This window comes from Antechinus flavipes, chromosome 3 (genome assembly GCF_016432865.1).
Source record: "Antechinus flavipes isolate AdamAnt ecotype Samford, QLD, Australia chromosome 3, AdamAnt_v2, whole genome shotgun sequence".
Lineage (NCBI taxonomy): Eukaryota > Metazoa > Chordata > Mammalia > Dasyuromorphia > Dasyuridae > Antechinus > Antechinus flavipes.
The window spans coordinates 113,052,207-113,064,468 of NC_067400.1; the positions used below are offsets into that span (position 1 = coordinate 113,052,207).

The following is a 12,262-nucleotide window of genomic DNA, read 5'->3' on the forward strand; positions in this document are numbered from 1 at the left end:
CACACAGGTATTTTAATTCCTATTTTTGAGATAAAGAAACTGAAGTTTGCTAATTTTGCACTGATCATATAGTAAGTAAATATCAGAAGTGGTATTCAAATTTCTCTTAAATTTCAGATCTGTACTAATTTGTAGAGTATCATATTGCCGTGTTTAATGTACAGATAACATGACACAAACACTTTTGTTTCTGATAGAATATTAATGGATTATTTGAACATTTTTTTAACTAAGAAAAACAAAGTGTACTAATGATATCTTGCTATTTGAAATAGATAATATATATATTTTTTTGGGCTGGCAATTGGAGTTAAGTGACTTGCTCAAGGTCACACAACTAGGGAGTGTTAAATATCTAAGTTTGGATTTGAACTCAAGTCCTCCTGACTTCAGGGCTGGTGCTCTATCCACTGCCCCAATGATATCTATATATGTACTTCTCAGTGTGTTTAGTAAGATTATGCTGGTAATTGAATGTATTTTTTTTCAAGATCTTACAAGGCTATGTATGAATGAAGTTAGATATAATTTTCAATTTACTCCTAATACAGACAAAATTTGTATTATAAGGATAATGATCAACAGAAAGTTGAGATACTTATCGATTACACTTCTTCATCCACATTTTTTCAAAAGTTAGTCTGCTAATGGTTAGCAGACCATGCAAGTAGTGTCAATAACACATGGGATATTTTTCATTATTGGAATATGGAAAAATTGTTTCTCTACATTGTAATAGCTCACTTGGGCTGTATTTGGAAAAAAAACTTTTTTTTTTTTTACAATTCATGAAGAAACAAGCAAGGAAACATGACTAACTACAGAAATCTTAGATTTAGAGTCACTAAAACCTGAGTTCAAATATAACTCCAGAGACCAACATTGTGTCCCTTGCAATTCAAACAAAATTTGTCTGTTTCACTTTCCTTTTCTGTGAAATAGGAATAATTTTATCTCATAAGGTTACTGTGAAGGTCAAATGCCATATTTGTAAAGTGCCTGGCACATAAGTGCTATATAAATGCTTATTTTCTCCCCTTTCCTCCCACATATACTTTACTCCCATAGCCACAAATATGAATTACAATAAATAATATTAACATTTTCTGATTTGTAATATTAAAAAAAAATCATGATGAGTTGTAATGGGCTGAGGCTTGAGTTGATGCACTGAGGTCCCAAGCACATGAGGCTAAATAGTAATTGGACCATACTCTATTAATATATAAGCTTGGAGAAAGAATGGCCCTCACCCACTCTTTGTGCAAGCCCTGCTGTGTTGTATAGGAAATGACGATTTTGGTGGGTAGAGGCAGGGGAGTGGAAAAGGAAGGGGAAGGAGAGACTGCGAGCATTTTTGCAATTGCAATTGCCACGACCTTTCAGCTCAGATTCCCCCTCTGTTAGCTGGCTTCCTGTTGCAGCTGCCCATATTGCTATCGCAATCTTTCTTGCCCATATTGCTATCGCAATCCTTATTCACTTTTTCACTTCAATAAAGATTGAAGCTTTTTCCCTTAACCTGAATTCCTGACTCCGACTGATTTTAAATACGCGGTCATTACAATGAGTATATTGGTTTTCAGTTGTGTCAGATTCTTCACGCTTCTATTTGTAGTTTTTGTGGCAAAGATTCTGGAGTACTTTACCGTTTCCTTCTCCAGCTTATTTTACAAATGTTACAAATTATTCCTTTTATTATCTGGGGCAGAATCTTACATTGGTTAAAGTTGTTTTCATATTTTTCTTCTGTACTTTGGAAGATTGCAACATACTTTTTTGCCCCAAAGGAGCTATCTTTATTTATTTTTTTCCTTTTGGTTAAAAAGTAATTTACTAATCTAGAAATAAATTAAGCTTCTGTCTTTTTTGTCCATTTTTTTCTTTTTTCTTTTCTTTTTTTCTGCTGTTTTCCTTCTTTTTTTCTTTTCTGGTTATACATGCTCATTATCTTTTTTTGACAATACATAATTATTTTTGAATCAAGTCAAATCAATGTTGAGAGAAAAATCAGTACTAAAGGGAAAAAACATGAGAGGAAAAAAAAAACAGGAAAAAAAAAGTGAACATAGTATGTGTTGATTTTTATTCAGTCTCCATAGTTCTCTTTCTGGATGCAGATGGAGTTTTTTATCCCAAGTTTATTGGGATTGCCTTGGATCACTGAACCACTGAGAAAATAACAAGTCTTTCATAGTTGGTCATCACACAATCTTGCTGTTACTGTGTACAAAGTATTCCTGGTTCTGCTTAGTTCACTCAGTATCAGTTCATGTAAATTTTTCCAGGCCTTTCTAAAGTTAGTTTGTTCATAAAGAACAATAATATTTCATTACTTTGATATAGCATAACTTATTTAGCCATTCCTCAATTGATGGGCATCCTATCATTTTCCAATTCTTTACTACTACAAAAAGACCTGCTACAAACATTTTTGCACATGTGGGTCCTTTTCCCTCCTTTATGATATCCTAGGGTTATAGATCCAGTAGTAGCACTGCTCCATCAAAGAGTATGAACAATTTTATAGCCTTTTGGCCAAAGTTCCAAATTGCTTTCCAGAATGGTTGGGTCATTTCACAACTCTACCAACAATGCATTAGTGTCCCAGTTTTCCCACATCCCCTCCAACATTTATCATTATCTTTTCATGTCATCTTAGCCAATCTGAGAGGTGTGAGGTGGTACTTCAGAATTGTTTTAATTTACATTTCTTTAATCAACAGTGATTTAGAGAATTTTTCATATGATTATAGATGGCTTTAATTTCATAATCTGAAAAATATTTCTTCATATCCTTAGACCATTTATCAATTGGGAAATTATTTGTATTTTTATAAATTTGACAAGTCATAATATTCTTAATGCTATAGATCAGATCATATTCATATTTATGTTTATCATAGTAAAGAACACAGTGCCTTTCATAAATTATCAATATATGTTTACATAGTAAAAAAATTAATGAATGTGCAAATGCATATCCTCAAGAGGTTACTGTATGCCAAGAACTAAACCAAAGGTTTCTGATACTAAATATGCAAAAGCAAATATAGTCCCTAACTTTAAGAATCTTATATTCTTTTTTTTTTCTTTTAAGGCAATCATGGTTATGTGACTTAAGGTCACACAGCTAAGAAGTATTTGAGTCAAGCTTTGAACTCAAGTCCTCACTGTAGGTATTCTTCCAATAAAGAAAGATATCATATACAGGGAATTGAAGGCCTAAGAGGGAGATATTTTAGTTTGGAGAGTTAAAAGGAATAAAGTCACAGGGTTAGAGTAATAAAACTCTTTCCAGCACCAGTAGTGACACTGTTTAATTATGATTTCATAAGTAGCAGGAAGATTGTTATAAGGTGGCCAGTCTGAAATTGTCCCACATATTATCAGCTATTCATGAGTTACTCATTTATTTTATTTATTTTTTATTACTCTAAACTTTTCATGGGCTTGAACAAACCATTTTCTACTAACCAATTATCAAAGAAGTTGGGAACTATGGTACCATAGTGATTATCTATTCCACTACTATTTTACAATAAATGAACTGAGACTTTCAAAGAGAAAATGATTTATCTAATGTTAAATAGCTAGTTTGTGACAGGGTAGATCCACAAATCTTATCTCTAGTTTATACTACATATCTTTTTGTACATAATTATCTACTTCTTCTCTCTCCAATTCTATTGTGAGTTTCTTAAGACATTTTTTTTCACCTTTCTTTGTTTATTCAATGCATCGCAGAATACCTAACATATAGCAGGTTCTTAAATGCTTGTCAACAACTTCTATTTTAATGGCAATCTTTTCCCCTTGAGCATATCTCTTTGTTTCAAGATCACATTAAATTTAATACCAATTTTCTAATTATATGTATTCCAAATGCACAATAATGGAAAAATGAAAGTAATTTCCTGTACTGGGTACTGTATTATTGGTATCTGAAAATTGAAATTCATGAAATCAGAAGAAAAAATAGATTTTCTTTTACCTATTAAATTATATTGTTTTAGTTGCTTTTAGAAGAAAAAAATGGGTAAAAGTAGAGAATGATAAATTATAGTTAATTTGATTTATTTACTATAGTAAACAAACCACTATCATATTAATAAGTTTTTACTCCATGAAAGTCACAAAGAGACACTCCATATCATTTATGTTCTCATAATATATATATGGCCTTTTATATCCTTAATTGATATATTTCTGTATTTGTCTTTCCTGAACTGCATTGTAAACATCTCAAGGGCATGGTGGCCCTTAATAAATATTCATTGTTAATGATGGTAGTGATTTATTTAATGGCTATGGTAGCTAATATTTGCTACCACAGAAACAGTGACTCAGTGAATAATCAGCAGTAAAGAGATAACTCAATGCTATTCAAGGCATAGGACTAACAATAAATAAAACACCAGAAACATTCTCAATGACTTCTGAGTGTGGGGAGAAATAAATAAGATAAAGTAATTAAAGATCCCTAATTGTAATACCTTTAATACTTGCAATGTATAATAATTCATATTTATATAGTGCTTTATAGTTGCTTAATCCTTTTTTCAAAAGAAATTCATGAGTTATGGGGGAGGTACTGAGTTTAGTAATAAATGCTCTGACTTAAAATTCTGATTTTGCCACATGCCACTTATAAGACCTGCAGCTAATCAATTCTGGTCCTCAGTGTTTTTTTTTTTTTTTTTTTACATTAGTCTTCTATTACATGAGATTTGGACTATATAACAGAGAAAGTCCCTTCCAGTTCTGACTCTATGATCTCCAAGTATAAATATAATTTATTCTTTTCTACAGGTAAGTAAATTGAGTTATTAGAAGTTAATTAATATAGCCAATAAAATAAATCTGAGATGGAAATCAAACTTGGGTCCCCTGATTTCAAGCCTAGCACTATAACTATTGTGCCATGTTTATTTTTCTACATAAAACTACTGTTGTTTTATGCCAATCACAATCTATTTTCTAGATAGTATAATAGGTGCTATAGATAAAATTTCAAAGAATTAAATAATTCTTATCTTAATAAAACTTATATTCTAATGGGGGTTACAAGTAGATGTATTCGTGTGTATACAAACATGCATATACATAAGCTTAAATATGAAATGAATAAAAACAATTATATACAGAGTAGTTAAATACAAGGGAGCTTGGGAGGGAGGGTGCCAATAAATGGAACAATCAAGAAAGACTTCATAAGGTGTAGGGGCTGCATCTTAAATGAACAAAACAAATTATTAAAATGAGGTTATGAATTCTAGGCATGGAAGAGACAAGAGTATAAAAGAATGGACACAGAAAATTAAAGAACCAAGAGAAGTACAATTTGTCTCAATCACAGAATATAAAAGGGAGAGTAATGAGCCCAGAAAAAATAGAGAACCAGTTGCTAAGAACTTGAAACACGAGAGAGAGAGAGAGAAAGAGAGAGAGAGAGAAAGACACACAAACAGAGAGAAAGAGAGACAGACAGAGACACAGACAGAGACACAGACAGACAGCAGAAGAGAGACAGGAAGAGAGAGATGGAGAGAGAGAGAAAGACAGGCAGAGAGAGGACTGCTATATCCTAGACTCAGTAGGAAGGTACTGAGGTTGGTTGACCAGGGGAATCACATGGTCAGATAAGGCAGGGAAATCATTTTTGAAGCAGAATAAATGGAAAGATTTGTCGTCATATTTGATATGTGAAATAAGGGAGAGAGCAAGCAAGGCTAACGGTGAGATGATAAAGGTGAAAGATAGAAAGATGATCGCACCTTCAAAAGAAATAAGGACATCTAGAAGAGGCAAGAATTTAAGAGGAAATCAGTGAGTTCATTTTGGACATGCTGAGTGTGAAATGTGTCTCAGCATCCATATTTAAATGTCAAAATCTATAATTAGCGTTTGGTGATTCTGGATAGAAGTATGGGGCAAATACTGCAGCTGAATATCTAATCAAGTGTACCCTTTTGTCTATGTGGATGTGAATCTCTTCTATAGGAGATAAGAAGAGTGAGAATATGTGGAATGAGGTAGGGACAGGATCTAGGACAGAACTTAACATGAAATCCCACAGAGACATAAAAGGCTCAGAAGAGACTAGTGTTACAAAATCTCAGAGAGGAGAGTGTCCAGGAGGAGAGCATGGTCAACAGTGTCAAATAGAAAAGTCTCTGGCAAAATAATGACTGAGAAAAGATCATAGTGTTTCTTGTTATAGATTTGTTTTTCTTATTTTGGAAAAAAGTAATTGCAATTGAGTAAAGAGGTGAGAAACCAAATGGCAAAGAGCTGAAGAGTAACTAAGAGGAAAAGTGGAGACAGCAAGCATAGACTAAGTTTGTTTTAGGGAAGACAACATATGATGACAATTTGAGGACACAATGGAGTCTAGTAAACTTTCTTATTGTTTGTTTGTTTTAAGGAAAGGGAGAAACTTGAGCATATTTAAAAACAGTAATGAAGTAAAATAGAGAGGAAGAGTTAAAGGTTTTTGAAACAAGGAATAATTGAGGTTGCAATCTGCTAGAGAAACTGGGAAGAGGTCAATCACACATATACACTGACTGGTCTTGGCAAAATAAAGCAACAATTCTTAGGAATTGGAAGAAGAAAAGAGTGGAATATGTCAAAAATTTTGATGTAAAAAGAAGAGGAAAGCAGAACTCAAGTCAAATAACTTCCTTTTCTCAGTAAAATAATAGTCAAGATATTTTCTCCTCAAGCCTCTCAGAGATGCCTCTTTCAGCTGAAAAGAAGAAATCTGGAACAGTGTCTGTGGAAAGTAAGATGGGAAACAATTAGAGAGGAATCTTCATCTGAGAATTGTCTATTCATATCCTTTGACCATTTATCAATTGGAGAATGGCTTGATTTCTTATAAATTAGAGTGAATTCTCTATATATTTTGGAAATGAGGCCTTTATCAGAACCTTTGACTGTAAAAATGTTTTCCCAGTTTATTGATTCCCTTCTAATCTTGTCTGCATTAGTTTTGTTTGTATAAAAACTTTTCAATTTGATGTAATCAGAATTTTCTATTTTGTGATCAATAATGATCTCTTATTCTTCTTTGGTCATAAATTCCCCCCTCTTCCACAGGTCTGAGAGGTAAACTATCCTATGTTCTTCTAATTTATTTATAATTTCATTCTTTATGCTTAGGTCATGAACCCATTTTGACCTTATCTTAGTGTATGGTGTTAAGTGTAGGTCAATGCCTAGTTTCTGCCATACTGATTTCCAGTTTTCTCAGCACTTTTTGCCAAACAGTGAGTTCTTATCCCAAAAGCTGGGATCTCTGGGTTTGTCAAACACTAGATTATTAAAGTTATTGACTATTTTTTCCTTTGAACCTAACCTATTCCACTGATCAACTAGTCTATTTCTTAGCCAATACCAAATGGTTTTGGTAACCACTGCTTTATAATATAATTTTAGTTCTAGTACAGTTAGGCCACATTCATTTGATTTTTTTTTTTTCATTAGTTCCCTTGAAATTCTTGACCTTTTGTTCTTCCATATGAACTTTGTTGTTATTTTTTTTTCTAGGTCATTAACATCTGCAGATATTCCACAGTTTGTCAATGTTATTTCTAAAATAGTACACTGACATTTGAACATATTACTTCAGAGATGATCTTCACTTTAAGGATTTCAGTGAAACTCTCACCAACCCTTGTTCTAGATACTCTATTTCTATTAATATGTAGTTTGTAGTAATAAAGTCAAATTCAAAGATAGATGGTGTCACTAATGCCTATATAAGCATCCGTGAAACTGTATAGTAACTTAGTTTTTAAGATATGTTATTTATGTTTTATTTCAGTTTTATTTATTATATTAATTACCTCCCAAATACATTTTAATCTGACTCTAACCACACTCAAGAAGTGTGTACTCTGGGCTGCATGTTTAACACCTTTGGTCTAAAATATTTTAAGTGCTATGAAGGATTCATGGTCTCATCCATGTGTATACTCCTTCCAGTTATACAAATTGCAGTTCTTCTTGGGGGCAATTGTTGTATATTTATAATAGCCATGTTTTAACTGTAGCGGGTCCACCCCAAATCTTGAGGGATGGATGGGTGGGTGGCAACCTTGCTTTGTCTTGATATTAGGAGTATATTATAATGCACCTGAACTGTTATCCTTAAATCATGTCATGTGGACACCAGCTTGTCTTAATTTTCTGTCACATATTTATTTGACTACATCCTTAGCTCTGGTTCAATATTCTTTATTATTTTTATTTGTGGCATCATGTTAACATCTATCATAACACTTTCCATAGCTTATGAATGATACTCATTTTAATTATTTAGAGACTGTAGCACCTTGTGATTCATAATTGGATAATAGTATTCTTTCACAGAATTTATTACTATTTTAACACATTAGTCTTATGAAGGTGAATTGTGTTTCATGGAATAAGTTTGGTTTCTTTAAAAAAGTTTAAAATTTTTTTCAAAACAACCCAGTCAAGCCTTCTCCTTTTGTGCTTAACTCTGGGCTAAAATCACTATCTATTATCCAATATAAGGATGTATGTGTGTGTGAGTGTATGTGTGTGACTAAACAGAAGGAGTAGTAATTATTTATGTAACAGCTTATCACAATCTGGATGATATACAGTAAGTATTTTGGTGTGAATGGCTTAGTTGAGGTTATTTGAATGGTGTTAACTCTCATGTGAGGGGCTCTATAATGTCCTAGAGCTTGATATAAATACTCTAATTTCATATGCAATAAGAACATCTGGAGGGTCTCACTTTCTATAATGAATCCTTCTTCAACTATGATTCTTTGCCAATAGTGAATAACTTAGGAAAACATACATATACCTGCCTTATTTCTCACTTATAATTAATAACCAGGAGCTATTAAATAAACTTATTTCTATTTATATCTTTCGAAGAGTTGTAAACGTACTTTTTAGGAAAATTTTGGTCTTAGATCATAGATACATATTTATATATAGACACATGCATAGAAAAACATAAATACATATACATATAAAAATAGATACTCAGACACAAATATGTATATATATAGATTATAAATATGCATCTATATATCTATAACTATATATATACAGAGAATTTTAAATTGAAAATTCTAAATTAAAAAAATAGCCAACAAATATTGATTAAGCACAAATAGGATCTTTTACTATCACTCTTTCAATAATTTATGTAAAAAAAAAAACATGTGGTCTATTATAGAATATCGTTTGAAAAAGACTATTCATTTCATATTGGTAGCTCATCAAGGAAGCTCTCAATGTGCATGTATATTATTTTAATTAAAGTTATATATTGATATTTGCTTATTATTATTTGATAATTTTTAGCAAGTGATGATGGAGTAATTATAAGGATTGATATTTTTCTTACACATCTGATATTTTCTTCCCCTTCAGAGCCTTCAAAGCCCTCAAGATTAGGTAGAATAAGAATCTTTCCTAAGATTATTTCATCTAACAAAAAGGATGTTTTGATCTTGGTTCTCTCAAATGTCATTTCTTCTTCAGCAAAGAGTTCAAGTATAGTGGTTTTGCTATTCTTGACCTGAAAAGGATCTGTTATTAAATGAATAATAATCTTTTTCATCTGTTTTTTCTTATTATCATATTCTTTCTAATGTGTTCCTTAAGGGACCTCTGAAGGATAATCTGCCACTTTCACTCTCTGTAAGACTGTTCTAAACTATTGCCCTTACCTATTTCTCTGCTTAGCCGTTATGAAAGTATATTATTTAGCATATCATAAGCTCTTATTAAATGAATGTTGTTTGATTAATTGCCAAATAAGATTGTTTTCTGACAATGTGGTTGTCTTCATTGAAGCAAGTGACACACATCAGTAAATGGTTGAATGAAATCATTACAATTGGTATCTATATATCTTTTTCTTTCTATATGCTACTTATTAAATACTTATTCAAATAAGTCATATTTGTTTTTATTACATGCCATATCTTTTTTTCATTCTTTTTAATTCTTTCCTATAGGTTTATATCAGTTTTAATTTTTGTGCTAACAAGTCAATGGTCTGAATGAACAGAAACAACTTATTTAGTCAGGGCTCCTAAATGAATAACTAGTTCATTTCAATCCATGGACATAAAATCTTCTTCTTCCTCTCTCCTACCCTCTCTCCTTTCCTTCTTCCTCACTCTCTTTTTTCTTTCCTTCCTTCCTTAGTTCCTTCCTTCATTGCTTCCTTTATTCCTTCCTTCCCTCTTCTTTTTCCCTTCTCTCTTTGTTCCTTCCCTTCCTGCCTCTTTTCCTTGAATTAATTTATGGACTCTTATTCAGCTCCTACACAATTTCTCTCCTTGATCATTCTCTTCAACTACAAATATTATCATGATTGCTTTTTGTATAAATATTTTTCATAAGAACTGAAATAAAAAGATGTCAAGTTTCCATCCCTCTGGACTCAGAAACTGAACCAATTCCATCAAGTCCTTTATTTGTCATTTCCAATAGAATATATGAACCATTGTTTGATTTAGCTCAATTTGATTTGTTTTCAGTGAAAATGTCAATATGGTTATGATTCACTTCCTCCAGAAGTAAGTCCACTTGCTGGATACCAGTCATAGCTCAGTCAATTAGTCAACAAGCATTTATCAATTATTTACAATTTGCCAGGTACAATGTTAATTTGATACAAAGAGGAGGAAAAAATTTCCCATTTACAATGCTAACAGCTAAATTAAAATTTTAAAGAATCTAAAAATATGTGATTCTTAACATAACTTGGACCCTTTCTACCACTCTGTCACCATCTTTGCATAAGCAGAACCACACTTTGTAATACTGAGTGCTGGGTTTTTTTTTTTTTTTTAATTTTTCTTCATTTTAGGGGCTGGCAAAGATTCAGCCTACTGGGCATTTAGGTGGCCCAGTGGATGAAGTACTGTGCTGAAAAGTTCAAGTGTTGGACACATATTATTGGTATAATCTTGGGTAAGTCACCTCTCCCTTGCCTCAGTTTCCTCCTCTGTAAAATGGAGATAACAGCATGTACCTCCCAAGGTTGTCAGGAAGATCACACTAGACAGTAGTTATAAAATGCTTACCATACAGTGTGCACGTTGTTTGATTTTCAATTGTACAGTCACGTCCCACTCTCAACTGTCCATGGGGTTTTCTCAGCAAAAATACTGAAGTGATTTACCATTTACTTTCCCGTTGGATTAAGGCTTAGGGTCACATAGTGTTAAGGATCATATAGTTAGCAAGTATCTAAGGCCAGATTTAGTCTCAGGAAGCTAAATCTTCCTGACTTCAGGATTGGTACTTTATTTAGTGTACCACCTGGAATTAAAAGGTTCCAAGTATTGGTAGAGCATGGATTCCATTATTCCAAACTATCTTGCTTAAGAAAAGAGAGCTTCAATTTTTATATTTCTTACACAAAAATCTCCCAAAATCTGGAATAAGAATTTGAGAAACCATTTTCTCTGAACACTTTTCTTGCCTGATTTATGATCTCATTCCTTTAAATAACCAAGAGTTTACTTAATGATCCTTGCATAAAAAGTACACCCTAAATCTCAAGTAAATAGTTTCAGAAAGTAATGTAATGGTATTTGGGCTGGTAACATCTAATCAATGAACTTGGTAAACTGTTGTTTCTTCAAGCAATTGACTTTCATTCTTTTTTTGGTGTGTTATAGTCTATTCAACAAGCATTCCAAACACTAAAAATGTTAATGAATGATTGAATGGTATGGCATAATGTAATTTTTATGAAGTTATTTCATTCTCCATTTAGAGAATTTTTAAAAGGAATAGAAATGTTGAAATATTCAGTGTTAAAGATATTTAACAGTAGCTGTTAAAGAAGAATTATCCTGCCACACCATGCATCACCTGTTTTTTGGTTTTGTTTTTTTTAATAAACAGATTAGAGAAGCTATTAAACTGTTAACATGTTAACATTTTGGGGCTTAGTGATTTCATTAATGTGGGGGCACTCACAACCTTTAAAATTATAACTTTCTCCATTAGTCAATCACACATACACATACACATGCACACACAGCCCTTAATTGATATTTTTATAAATTGATTTGGCCATAAAATTTTAAGATCATACAAAAATTTAAGATTAAAAAATAAGATTTTGTTGATTTTATTTTTTAACCTATGATTTTATTGGTGTTAAGGGATCCCAGAGAAGAACCTTTCCATCAGGTATGAAATTTATAGTCTTTGAGATTTTTCTAGGATACTGAAAGATTAA

General features: G+C 32.1%; 1 protein-coding gene across 1 annotated transcript in view; it reads right to left on the reverse strand.

The window, feature by feature from the left end:
• Positions 1-12,262, reverse strand: part of LOC127557058 (kelch-like protein 1) — a 77,815-nt gene that overhangs the window by 64,834 nt on the left and 719 nt on the right. The gene's annotated exons all lie outside the window — the stretch shown is intronic.